At 50.5% G+C, this 14328-nt stretch overlaps 1 long non-coding RNA gene across 1 annotated transcript in view; it reads right to left on the bottom strand.

Annotated features, from left to right (window-relative positions):
• The window catches only part of LOC119977277, a 167744-nt gene extending 160685 nt beyond the window's left edge, over positions 1 to 7059 (bottom strand). The window contains exon 1 of the long non-coding RNA XR_005463151.1: positions 6946 to 7059. This is a non-coding gene — a long non-coding RNA (uncharacterized LOC119977277). The remainder of the gene's footprint in view (positions 1 to 6945) is intronic.
• Between the last annotated feature and the right edge of the window lie 7269 nt (positions 7060 to 14328).

The following is a 14328-nucleotide window of genomic DNA, read 5'->3' as shown; positions in this document are numbered from 1 at the left end:
TTAGCACTGCTGCCTCACGGCGCTGAGGTCCCAGGTTCGATCCCGACTCTGGGTCGCTGTCCGTGTGGAGTTTGCACATTCTCCCCGTGTTTGCGTGGGTTTTTGCCTCCACAACCCAAAGATGTGCGGGCTAGGTGGATTGGACACGCTAAATTGCCCCTTAATGGAAAAAAATGAATTGGGCACTCTAATTTTTTTTTTGAAAAGAATCTGAAGATAGAATTAAAAGCTGAGAAAGAAGGAAGAACTGAAGCAGCCTGAGGCAGCTCTGGAGAATTTGACTTTACCGAGCGATAAATTAAATACCCTTAGCCCAGAAACGAATTTAGATTTTTTTGAAATATTCCCAATTTTGAAGAGGGGGTGTGGGCACTTTGTCCGAGAAACCGGCAGCTCAATTACATTGGCCAATGGAGTTTTGACCCTCCTGATATAAACTCAGCTAGTTGGCAAAGACCAAGTGGTTTATTCTGTGCCACCTGCCTAAATTCCTGCCACTACTCTCAGGGCCTGTAAACTCATGCTGGAGGCATACAACCATCAGTTCCAGAATGCCTGTGAAGAAAATTCACACAGACCTTCCTGGAATTGAAAATAATTAAACTGTTAGCTTTTGACTAGTGGGTGCCAGCCCTAAGACTGGCCGCATCTACAAAGGATTCAGAGAGATAGTGCTGCCAGAGGAGTTTAAACACTGTCACTCATACAGCCTCACAGATCACACAGTGAAACAAAAGGTATTCAAGGTCAGAGACACAGCTATCATGGCTGATAATCACAAATTAACCCTGAAACCTCTTGATCAGAACAGATTTGAATCTAATAACTCTACCAGCAAAGGAGGAATGAAAAACAAGTCGAGGAATTGTTATAACTGACAAGCATCTGACGGGGTGGGAACAATTAACTTCCCCGGGAACCTTGCAGAATTTGACCTTCCCCGTTAAGGAAGCAGGGGACCTACAAACAATGTATAGGTGTATGATATATAAAGCCGGCCGAGTTAGGCACCAGCAAGGCAGAACCAATTGGGATCCACCGTGTGATGTATGTAATATTTGTTGTAAATAAATTTGCCTGGATTCTCCAATATTGAGACGAAGTGCAGACATAAAAATGGTATGTTTTATGACAGGAAAAATGGCACAACAGGTGCACCGATTCAGCAACTCTAAATGGGCTAACACCATCGCCACGTGGAACGCAACTGGTTCCAAGCAAAATGGCGCTGGATTCGCTAGCTCCGTGATTGGCGCAAATGAGGCTCACATGCCGCAGCCAGATCCTCCCCCCACACGCACAAGATGGCTGGAAGGACAGCAGTGCCACGGTTCAGCGACGCAGAGCTGGACACCCTCTTGGATGCCGTGGAGGAGAAGCAGATAATCCTATAGCCCAGCCCGGGAAGAAGGCGGCCAGGTGCCGTTCTTCGCCGTGCCTGGGCACAGGTGGCAGAGGTGGACAGCACCATGGGCAACGTCGTCCAGACTGGCACATAGTACTGGAAGAAACTCGGGGTGGCCAGGGTGAGTGGGCAGCACTGTGCCTCATGGCACAAACCCTGCCTCCCCCCCTCCGCCACACACCCGTAACCTGGCTTCCCCCCCCCCCCCCCCCCACCCCGGGGGACGGCCAAATCCCCACCCTGCCCCACAAGCCAGCACCCATTCCAGCCACAATTGCTGGGTGCCCTGGCCACTAATGCCATCATCTACCCAACTCCTGGGTTGTTTGTGTCGGAACGTCAAACACTATCTTTGTTTGTGTGTCCCCCCCCCCCCCCCCCCCCCCCCCCCCCAAGGAGAAGGGCGCGTACCACCGCCCAGAGCGGGAAAGACCGGAGGGGAACCCACCATATCTGTGGCCCCTCAACAAGCCCCAGTAGAGGGCACTGGACGTGGTCAGCGGCCCGGAGGAAAGAGTGATCGCCGACGTGGCAGTAGGCGGCGGGCGAGCAAGTGAGACCCTGCTCAGTTTCAGATCTCCATGACACATGTGTGGGCACGCCCCCCCCCCACACCCACCTCACCCCCTCAACCCCCACACTCTCCTCACTTCCTTCACCCCCCTAGGCCCCTCAACCCTTCACCCCCCACACCACCCTCACCCGACTCAGCCCCTCACCCCTTCACTCCCCCCCCCCCCCCCCCCCCCCCCCCCCCCCAGCCCGCTCATGCCCTTCACCCTTACCCCTGGCCCGGATGCATCTCTGCGCCGAGGCTTGCAAGATCCCGGACAGGTCCCCACTTGGCGACTGGAACGACCCCGTCGCATAAGAGTTCAGGGCGACCGTCACCTTGACAGTCACAAGGAGCGAGTGCCCCCCCTCCCCATACCCCACGATGCCAGGCGTGCCATGATCTGGTAGATGTGTCTCACAGTCCCCCTGCTCACCTGCAGTCTCCGTCTACATGCCCAGTCCGGTAGGTCTTCGAATGGCATGCAGTTCCGGTACACGCGATGCCTACTTGGCACCTCCTCCTCGGCCTTTTTTGCGACCGGTCCTCCAGTCTGTGCGGCCGCTACCTACCCCTCTGCAGGCCGGTCCGCTGCTGCAGCTTCGCCCTCCTCTCTGAGCCGACCCTGCTCACGCAGCCGTAGCGTATTTCACAGCGCTGTGGTCATCAGCACTGCAGCCAGCATCACGGATTGGGTGTCCGACTGCCATTCGCTGCAGTGGGTGAAAGGCCAACATGTTAGCATGGCACATACTCCCGTGCCCATCCAGGTTCTGTGGGCCACATGTTGGCCCTGGTTGGTATTGGGGGCCCGTCCACGCATGCTCCCCCGCTCCCGCACCACTTCTGCACCCCTACCCAGTCGGTATCCAGCCCCATCAGTGCCTCCCATTCATAGCGCTGTTGGCTGGCACTGCCCTCACTGGGGTTTGCCTTGGGTGTGGCCCTGGGTGGTCCCCCGCGGTGGCTGCCGGTTAGTGCGGGTTGCTCGGGGCCGGGGGGGGTGCGGTTTGGCCAGGTGGGGGGACGCACCCATACGGCCGGTGTCACTGTGTAGAACCAGGGGCAGGATGGGTGGTCAGCGGGTGTTCAGCAAGACGGCTATCACTGCCTGGGCACTGCCCCAGTCCCGTGGAGGGGCACCCCGGCTGCTTGGCCCGCCCTCCCCCTCCCACTCCCCTTCCCCTCCCCCGACCGTGGCATGCGCCCCCCACCGTAGCCATGCACAGCCCGTGTCCGGGCCAGCAGCCGCAGTCACTCCACGCCATTTCCTACCACCTCTCTCTCGCTCAGCAGCCACAACGCCAGGTTCACGATTTTTATAACCACAAGTGAATCACGCCATCAGGAACTCAGCCCATCAGAGGCCATGAATCATGGAGGCCCTGGAGCATCGGGTGTCAGGTCCAATAATGATATCCCTGCTGTACCTTTACCCCGCGCGATGAACAACGCATTTACGCCTTTTTCGGGGTGCCGGAGCATCCCGATTTGGCGTCAAACCGGCGCCTACTGCGATTTTGGCGTCGGAAGCTATTCTCCGCCGAATCACGTCTTGCGATTTTGGCATGGGATAACGGAGAATCCAGCCCATTAAGTTCTTTGAACCCCACTCAGGGTGAACTCCTTCGTGGCCTTATAAAAGGAACAAGAATAGACTCTGGAGGAAAAGTGAACAGGGATCAAAGGTCAAATCAATCTGCAACCTTTGAAATGAAAAACCTGGAAAGCAAATCAGGACCATGCAGTGCTTCCTCCAATCTTCAACGCCAATCTTCCTCCAATCTTCAACGCCAATCTTCCTCCAATCTTCAACGCCAATCTTCCTCCAATCTTCAACGCCAATCTTCCTCCAATCTTCAACGCCAATCTTCCTCCAATCTTCAACGCCAGGCCACATAAAAGTGAACTGTCGGTTTACCGAGAAACCAACAGAGGACTAGGTTTAGAACCATTTTCACAACCTTAATCGTACCAAGCCCGGATACAAAAGGGAGCGAGTAGGACAGAATTTCTATAGAGGCTTCTTATAAAAAGGGACAATGTTTCCTTTGGCAACACAAGCCCACAGTAAAGAAATCACCATGCTCGGGGATATAGGGGGCAGGATTCACCTTTTCAAAAACTAAGTGTTAACACCAGTAGAGAATTGGTGGACTTCTACGAGAGTAGAATTGGTGCCACTCCCGGAGCAATGCAACAGCCATTAATGGGCTAGCACCGGTGCAACGTGGAACATGAGCGATTCCAATGGGAAACAGTGCCAGATTTGCCGGGCCGGGGTTGGCACTTGAGAGGCTGACAAGCTACAGCTGCATATTAGCACTTCACTCATCCCAGCTAAGAAGATGGCACTTGGTTGCGTTGGAGAAAGCCCAAGCCAGAGGGCACCTAGAGGGGTGGATAGGGGGACACCTATTCCACCTGTGGCACTAGGTTCGCAGTGGGCAGTCAGCAGAGTGCACAGCTGCATGGCTTCCTTGCAGGCTGGGGCAATGGTGTTCTGTACCCCTCCACCTCTACCCCACAGCCCACCTCCTGGCCGCACCCTGCTACACTCCCCAGCCCTAGCAGTAGCACCCGGTCAGCGGCACGACTGTCAGAAAACTATGGCGATGTTGGACATTTCTCGTACCCTCTCTCTCCTTCAGCAGCCATGGCGCCTGTTTCCTGATTGTTGAAACCTGAAGCAAACACGGTATGGGTAACTTCCCCTGGCTTCGGCGGACCATCGCAGAGGCACTGGAGAATACTGGGTCATGCCGGCTAATGATATGTGGATGGCATTTATTGTACGCGTGGCGTAGAACACATTGACACTGCAGTCGAGACACCGGAGCATGCCATTCTGGCAGTCGTGATTTTGGCTTCAGGACCGAATCTCCGACCAATCGCCTTTCCCGGTTTTGGCATCGGCCGATGGAGATTCCCTCCCAGGATGTACAGGGCTCAGGCCAAAATACACATTTTGGCGACACAGGATACTGTTGATACAGATCTATAACAGATCTTCATAAGTTTGTACAGATCGAAGAATTTTTTTCTGTTGAGTACTAAAACGAGGAACTCCCCTTGAATCAAAGTGAATTTTCTCAACACATTTACAGAATTAAAATGGTTTAGGCAAACAAATCGGCAAAGACAAATTGGAACCACCAATAAAATAAACTGCACTGGAAGGCGATCAAAATGAAATGGGGTCAGAATGGTGGAAATGCAAAGAACAGATGAGAAGGGATTATAAGATTAGCTGAAAGGTTAAATCTGTTCACATATTAATGTTCAGGTCAATAAGAGGCTCATTTACGATCAGGTTGATAAGTGCATGGGCCAAGTAGAAGCATCTGCAGATTGCAGTCAGTCCCAGTGTGGTCACCTGAAGCACTGACCTAGAAAATACAGAAGTTTAGAGAGATGAAGTTGGATAACCGATGAAGAAATCAATAGTGAAATGTTTGGTCCAGGCGATAAGAAGATTATGAGAGGAAATGGCTGGGCAGTAAGCAGGGTTTTATGAGTGTAACTTGGCACAGACTGGAGGGAATTAGTTGAACTCTTTTTCACAACCTTGCAATTTGATATAGGATTTTCGGGGCCACATGTATTGATTCCTTTCTGCTTCTATCATAGTTTTGGAGGTAAGGTTTTGGGGCATTTGGAATATCCAGGCTCAGAAGGATTTGGAACAGTAATACTATTGTGATAAATATAATACAAAGAGCATTTTTGCTATTTTTGGAGATAGTAATACGTTCATATTGATATAGGGTGCATACATCTAATTATGATGGACAAAATGTGACATGAAAGGTCATTGAAGTATAGATTCCTGCTTTTTAAAAATTAATTTACGGGATGTGGGCGTTGCTGCGTTTATTGCGCATCCCTGGTTCCCCTTTAGAAGGTGTTGGTGAGTTGCCTTCTTGAACCACTGCAGTCCTTGAGATGTAGATACACCCACTGTGCTGTTAGGGAGGGCATTCCAGGATTTTGACCCAGCGACAGGAAGGAACGGTGATAGGTTCGATCCCGGCTCTGGGTCACTGTCCATGTGGAGTTTGCACATTCTCCCCGTGTTTGCGTGGGTTTCACCCCCACAACCCAAAGATGTGCAGGGTAGGTGGATTGGCCACGCTAAATTGCCCCTTAATTAGAAAAAAAATGAATTGGGCACTCTAAATTTATTTTTAAAATTACTTGTTACAATAAAAGGTTATTATTATGACAAGGACTGTGCGGTGGTGACTTCTACCGATAATGTTATGGACAGAGGCATCTGCAGCAGGCAAATTGGTGAGGATGAAGTCTAGTATGTTTTTCCCTCTTGTTGGTTTCCTCACCATCTGATGCAGTCCCAGTCTAGCAGCTATGTCCTTTAGGACCCGGCCAGCTTGGTCTGTGGTGGTACTACTGAGCCACTCTTGGTAATGAACATTGAAGTCCCCCACCCAGAGCATATTCTGCACCCTTGTCACTCTCAGTGCTGCCTCCAAGCGGTGTTCAACATGAAGGAGTACTGTTTAATCAGCTGATGGTGGCTGGTACATGGTAATCAGCAGGAGGTTTCCTTGCCCATGTTTAACCTGAAGCTATGAGAATTTATGGAGTCCAGAGTCGATGTTGAGGACTCCCAGGGCAACTCTCTCCTGACTGTATCCCACTGTGCCGCAACCAGTGAGACAGGACATACCCAGGAATGGTGATAGTGGTGTCTGGGTCATTATCTGTCAGTATGACTACGTCAGGTTGTTGCTTAAATAGTCTGTGAGGCTGCTCTCCCAACTTTGGCGCAAGTCCCCAGATGTTAGTAAGGAGGACTTTGCAGGGTCAAAAGGGTTGGGTTTGTTATTGTCGTTTCCGGTGCCTGGGTAGAGTACCTAATTCATTATTTCCAATTAATGGAAAATTAACACAAAAGCATCCACTACAGCATTAGCCACTTCTTTTAAGACCCTAGAATGAAGTTCATCAGGACCTAAAGACTTACCAGCCACAGTAGTGTGTTTAGTACTGCTTCCCTGGTGATTCTAGTTTCTCCACGTTCCCCTCTGCTCTCCAACCCCGATTTACAGCTCTGACTGGAATGTTTCTTCTGTCCTCTATAATGAATACAGAAAAAAAATATCTGCTCACATCATTCAGTATGACCTTATTATCTATTGTTAACACCCCCATTCTTATTCTCATGAGGACCAGCACTCACTTTACATGCTCTTTTCCTGTTTAAATACCTCTCAAAACTCTTGTTATCTGTTATTACGGGCGAGACTTACTGGCTGTGCACTCCGGTGGGGTATTCCAGTCCCACGTGGGCGTACGGGTTTCTCGGCGTCGAGGAGTGCATTCAAAGGGAATCCCATTGACAACAACTGGCCCGGTTGTTCCCGCTGGTGGGCCGCCTCTGTTGCCAAAGAACATGCGGCGGGTTAGTGGACAAATCCCGCTCTCCATTCCCAGCTAGTTTCCTCTTGTGTTCCAATTTTTTTCCCCTGATTAACCTTTCAGTCTTTCTCTGCTGTTCTTTATACTCTGGCCAATCATCTAACCTGTCAATCATCTTTGAGCAGCTGTACATTTTCTTCCCTCAAGCTTTTCCTTAACTTCTTTAGTTAACCGTGGATGCTGGCTCCTCCTTTCAGAATTTTTTCTTCACAGCCGGAATGTACTTATTCTGAGTATTCTGAAAGATCCCCTTCCCTGTCTGCCACTACTTCTCCATTGATCTATCCCTCAGCCAAGTATCCTGGTTCAATTCGCTGGCTCAGCTTTCCTGCTGTCAAATAAAAACAACTTTGCTCTGTGTTACGTCCAGAAAAGTAAAAGCACACAAGCACAATAGGAAAATCAGCTGGTGTTCATTTTCAAGGAGTTCGCAGTGGCAATGGCAGTGAAAATGTCAACATTAATCACCATTACTTCACAGAAATCAACAACAAATTCTGAAGTCCGCACTGGTGCAGAATAGCACGGAAATCCAAAAGTTGATGTCAGTAACTCTATGCAACTCCAAAGGGTGCACTGTTCAGGTTCACCCGGAATAGGATCAATGGAAAATTTACAAATTGATGAGAATGTCTACTCTTACTTTTGTGAGGGCCACAAAGAATACAGCACGAGCAGAAGGATAGAAAGAAATAACATTTACTTACAATAACATATACATACAACAGCAGCAGCAGCAGCAGCAGCAGCAGCAGCAACAACTTCCCTTGCTGCTCACTCCTCTCTGGCTGGTTCCAAACTGGCCAGCTTTGTTTATGCAGGGAGGCTGGTAATGATTTCTCCGCCCTCCTCATTGGGGAAGCTCATACTCCCAAAGGATTGTGGGATTGCCATTAGCCCCTAGCCTGTGGTAAGCAGGCAGGTTATAACATCCCTCCCCCCCAAAGTCCAAGGAATCCGCCGAAGACCCTAGCGAAGGAGGGCGTCGGACTCGCTTTGGCACAGGCCGGACACCATTTGCATGGATCAGGCGGTGTGTAACGAGACGGAGAATGGCGCTTCTGTGATGAACGGCGTAACGGTTATACATCCATGGTCCGTGGGTCTGAAGACTACCCCTCTGAGGCATCCTCTGTCTCCATCCCGGAGTCGGAGTCTGCTGCCTCCGTCATCTCGGCGTCTTTACCTCCACACGGTTCTGCAATGACCTGCGCAGACTTTGAGTGCGGCACCAGAGGAAGATTGTGAGGAATACTCTCCACTGTGTCTGGTCTCTGTGGCTGTAGGAATGAGCTCCGGGGGCGGGGAATCTTTGGAAGAGATGGTCTTCCGGACCGAACGTGGTCTATATGCTTGTGCTGGAGACGACCCTGGGCTTGCACCTGGTAAGAGATAGGGCCCGTTCAGCGAAAGATAACTCCAGGAACCCACTGGGCACCACCAGCAAAATTTTGAACGAACACTGGTTCACCAGGCGTAAACTGCCGAATCGGCTGATGCCAAGAAAAAACATGTCCCTGCCGTTCTTGTGTGCGGCGTACGTTTGTGCCAATGTCCGGGAAACCCATGCTAAGGTGGGTGCGAAGTCTCCGGCCCATTAGGAGTTCCGTAGGGGGTACCCCAGTCGCCGCATGTGGAGTGGTCCTATATGAAAACAAAAAATCGAGCCAGTCTCGTGTCCATCGACACGGATGGCTGCTTCTTCAGGCCTTGTTTGAAAGTCTGCACTCTGCACCCTCCGCCAACCCATTGGAAGCTGGGTGCTCTGGAGCAGTGCGGATATGGCGTATGTCGTTCACCTTCATGAACCTCGCAAACTCCTCACTTGTGAACGGAGTGCCGTTGTCCGTGACCAGCACCTCGGGGAGGCCATGCGTACTGAAAGGCCAAGGGGCTGGTTTAGCTCACTGGGCTAAATCGCTGGCTTTTAAAGCAGACCAAGCAGGCCAGCAGCACGGTTCGATTCCCGTATCAGCCTCCCCGGACAGGCGCCGGAATGTGGCGACTAGGGGCTTTTCACAGTAACTTCATTGAAGCCTACTCGTGACAATAAGCGATTTTCATTTTCATCCCACACAAGCGAACTGTAGCATCTGGCTTCATTACAGGTACAACTGGTGCTGCCCAGTCAGCGAAACGGACAGGCCTGATAATACCCAAGGTCTCCAAACGAGTGAGCTCCCCTTCTACCATCTCGAGCAATGCGTAAGGCACCGGGCACGCCTGGAAATAGCGCGGCGTGGCTCCTGGTTCGACTTGGATATTCGTAGAATTTACAGTGCAGAAGGAGGCCATTAGGCCCATCGAGTCTGTACTGGCTCTTGGAAAGAGCACCGTACCCAAGGTCAACACCTCCACCCTATCCCCATAACCCAGTAACCCCACCCAACACGAAGGGTAATTTTGGACACTAACGGCAATTTATCATGGCCAATCCACCTAACCTGCACATCTTTGGACTGTGGGAGGAAACCGGAGCACCCGGAGCAAACCCATGCACACACGGGGAGGATGGAGCTGTGAAGCGATTGTGCTATCTACAATGCTACCGTGCTGCCAAAACCGGGCTGATATACATCTGGGTGCCGTGCTAGCACCTCAGTCAACCCTGCAGAACCTGTTTGGAGGATGTACTGCCACTGCAGCTGCACATGGTGCAACCAGTCCTGACCCAACAGACTGGGCCCATGGCCGCACACCACGATAAGTGGGAAATGCCCCTCCTGGCGTCCATAAACAACAGGGGTCATCGTAGTTCCTGCAATGTCCAATGTTTCCTCCGTGTAGGTGGCCAACCTGGCCTGTGTGTTGGTTACTGTAAGGGTCTGTATATCCTGCTTGAAGCTGTCGAATGTCCTCCGGGTGATCACGGAGACCGCTGCGCCAGTGTCCAACTCCATCTAAAGCGGGTGCCCATTGACCCCTACTGTCACCTTAATGGGGAGCCGCCACACAATGCAGCTGCAGGCAGTCATTCTTCATCTCCATGCTCTCGGGAGTAGTCGCCGCAGGTTCATCCAAATGGAAGGTGCGGCCGCTGGGCCGGCCCCAGTTTCTGTCGGAACGACGGCGCCTCTGGCGCCCCCAGGACCGGTGTCCGCGACGGGGTCGGCGCCCACAAGTCCGACACGGACATGGCTCCTCATCCATTGGTTCTGGAGAAGGCTCCCATCGGGGAGGAACGTCCGACGGCCACTGGCGTCGATCTGGACGTCGCCTCATCCAAGGTACCGCAGGGGTGCGGGGGGGACGCTTTCGGACGGAAGGGGTTACGACCCAAGGTGTGCACCTCCATTCCCTGTATCTCCTGCACTCCCCGTTCTGCGTATTCTCGGGACAATATTATTTGAATGGCCTGTTGAAAAGTCAATGTTGGCTCAGCTAAAACTTTCTCTGGGTGGCCGCATTGTTAATACTGCAAACCAAACGGTCGCATAACATTTCTGACAAGGTCTCACCACAGTCACAGTACTCTGCAATCCTGCGTAGCCTGGATAGAAAGTCGGCAAGGGATTCTCCTGGGGTCCTCTCAGCGGTAATAAACCGGTAATGCTGGACTATAATGGATGGACTTGGGTTAAAATATTGCCCCACTAAGTTCACAAGTTCATCAAATGCCTTGGTGTCCGGCACAGCTGGGTACATAAGGATCCTAATCACCCCAAACGTATGCGGGCCGCAGGCGGTGAGCAAAATGACCACCTGGCGCTCGTTGTCAGTGAGGTTGTTTGTCCAGAAATAGAAGCACATCCGTTGTGCGTACTGGTTCCAACTTTCCAGGGCAGCATCAAAAACATCCAAACGTCCCTACAGAGGCATGGTGTAATAGAAAACAACTTCCAACCTGTATCCAACAAAAATCCAGGGAGGTGGCTTTCGCAGCCTAGACAGCTATCCACTTTAAACATCGTCGCCAGTTTTGTGAGGGCCACGAAGAATCCAGCACAAGTTGAAGGATAGAAAGAAATGACATTTATTTACAATAACATATATATATATACAACAGCAGCAGCAACTCCCTTGCTGCTCACTCCTCTCTAGCTGGTTCCAAACTGGCCAGCTTTATTTATGCAGGGAATCTGCTAATGATTTCTCCGCCCCCCTCATTGGGGAAGCTCATACTCCCAAAGGATTGTGGGATTGCCATTAGTCCCCAGCCAGTGGTAAGCAGGCAGGTTATAACACTTACTCTATTAGTCCCGCTGTAAAAACCCAAGAAAACATTACAACTTGCTGAATCAGCTGCGACTAGGTTTTAATGGAAAATTTACTTCATAAGTATCGTAAACCACCCACTCTGGTCCTGAAACCCACAAACAACCGACAGTGAGTAACTCCTTAAAAAAGGAAATGAATGGCTGCCATCTTATATAGAACCTCTCCACTGACCTCCTGGTGGTGAATTTGACCTTCTTCAAATGTGTTAATGACATAAAGTCACCCTACCAAGCAGAGGCACTGGGCAATGTGGGAGACCTCCAACCAAGCAATATTCACGTCTCGGTTATCAGCGAGGCAAAGACAGCAACATGTACCTCTACCCCAGACTGAATCACCGGCAGATCCGGCACACAAAATATGGCCAGCAGCAGACAGGGATCTAAATCCAAAAGCCCAGAAGTCTACAAGTTTGGGGCAGGACCAGATCATGTGTGTATGGCAAGAGCACAGCGATCACACCTATTCTCTACATTTGGAAAAATTCCATTCATCCTTGCCTGATCAAGTGCTTCCTGTCTAGGACCTTAAATTGAATCAGGTTCAGCCGTGCTCATGACGATGTGGAGTTAACCCTGTGAAGGACTTGGCTCCAAATCCCATCAATAAGAATTGGACCCAATTAACTTTCCCATTTTGTCCTCACACCGCTTACCAGAGCAGAATGCGATGAAAGAATAAGGACATATAGATCCAAATAGACCCCTTGCCAGGTCGAGCCAGGGACAAAATCCGCCTCATCAAGGAAGAAGGTGGTACCAGAGGAAAGGAAGGAAACGCCTTATGTGAAAAATCGCGAACTTGAATATGGCGAAACAGGCTGGAGATGGGCAATGGGAAGTCATCGGTTAACTTCCTGAAACTAGCAAACCTCCCCTCCATGAACAAGTCCCCAAACCGCTCCACGTCTCAAGATTTAAATGTTTCCTGCCAGATGGCAGGTGATTGTTGCAAATAGGGGTTGGTGAAGAAAGGGAAAGGAGCGTAAAGTCTAACTGAATTGTTTCTAAGTCCCAAGAGAGAAGACCACCAGCAGGTTGGAGGAAAATCTGGTTGCAGAAACTACAATAGAGCAGTGATTATGGCAAGAAGAGTAAAGGCAGAGCAGGAACGAGCCTCCATCTGTCCCCAAATAGATTCGGGATCACTAATCCACAACAGTATTTTTTTATTTTCAGCAGCCCAGTAATAGAACAATAAATTGGGGAGAGCCAAGCCCCCTGGCTGTCTGTCCCTTTGTCGCAGAACGTTGCAGATTTTAGGATACTTACCCGCCTGAATAAAACAGTAAATTAATTTATTGACCTTGATAAAAAAGGACTTGGGGCGAAAAATTGGAAGACACTGAAAATAAAAGAGAAACCTTGGGAGCAGGTTCATTTTAATCATCTGAACCCTCTCTGCTTAGGATAGAGGGAGGCTATTCCATTTCTGCAAATCTGCTTTGATACTATTAACCAGACTCATGTAGTTCAATTTATGAAGTGAGGCCCAGTTATGGGTGACCCGGACCACACAGATAGGAAAAACTTGCCTTTGAAAAGCGAAACGATAGTTGCCGGAATTCTCCGCCGTCAGGATTCTCTATTCTTGCCGGCAGCCTACCCGTGCCGCCCCCCCAGCAGCTTTCCCAGCGGCGTGTGGTGGCTATAATGTGAGTGGTGTGCTGCTGAGAATTACATGGCTGGGGTACCAGAGAATCCAGTCCTGGGGGGGGGGGGGGGGGGGGGGTTAACTGGGAAACATTCCCTCTTGCCTGTGTTCATTTTCCAACAGGCCACTGCCATGAGCTGCAGTGAACCCTCCGAAACAACTCCCGTTAACGAACTAACTCCTTAGTTAGCAGGGAGACTCCCACTGGAGGAAAGGAAAAATAAATAAAATAAAAGGCGACCAAAACCCCATTTAACTTGCGCTCCCCACCAGCGACTAAATGTCGCGCCAAAGAAGAACCCTTCTTTTTTCTCTTTTTTAAACAAAAAGGAAGCCATTAATATTGAGAACAAAAATCCAACAGGATAAGGCTAAAAAACCAAGAACTGTAAATACAAACAATACAACATGCGCATCGAGCCATAGACCACAGTACACCGCACCCAACTTCTGCTTTTTAAGAAAAGCGTCCGCATACCCCGGCAAATTGAAAAAACAGTCTCTTTCCTCGGATGTTACTCTAAGATGGGCTGAGTACATCATCCCGAACTGGGTTACACTTTTATACAGGGTTGCCTTCACTCAGTTAAACATGGCTATTTTTTTGCCAACTTGGCGCCCATTTCCTGATACAACCTAATCGAGGGGCCTTCGACTTGAAATCGCGGCGCTGCCTCACCCATTGCAGAATCCTCTCATTATCCTCAGAACTGTGAAAGCTCACAATCACCATAATTCGGTGGATCTTCAGATTGAGGCTTTGGCCGAAGTGAGCGATGGGCCCAGTCCACGACAGGCGGGAATGCAAATCCACCCTCACCCACCATCTTGAAGGGCATGTCTGAGAAATATTCCGTAGGGGTCAGACCCTCAATCCCCTCTGGCAAACCCACAATCCCACCTGGCTCTCAACGATTAATTCGTATCGAAGCCAGATCAGACTCCAGCGCAGCAATCTGATCACCATGGGCCAACAAAGCCACCGCTATACCCTTGATGGTGGCGCCCTGGACTTCAACGGTCTCGTTGTTCCCGGAGCGACACGAATGAGAGCCAA

This window comes from Scyliorhinus canicula, chromosome 1 (genome assembly GCF_902713615.1).
Source record: "Scyliorhinus canicula chromosome 1, sScyCan1.1, whole genome shotgun sequence".
NCBI lineage: Eukaryota > Metazoa > Chordata > Chondrichthyes > Carcharhiniformes > Scyliorhinidae > Scyliorhinus > Scyliorhinus canicula.
Note: the sequence above shows the minus strand (reverse complement) of the source record. Positions and strands in the feature narration are given on the sequence as shown.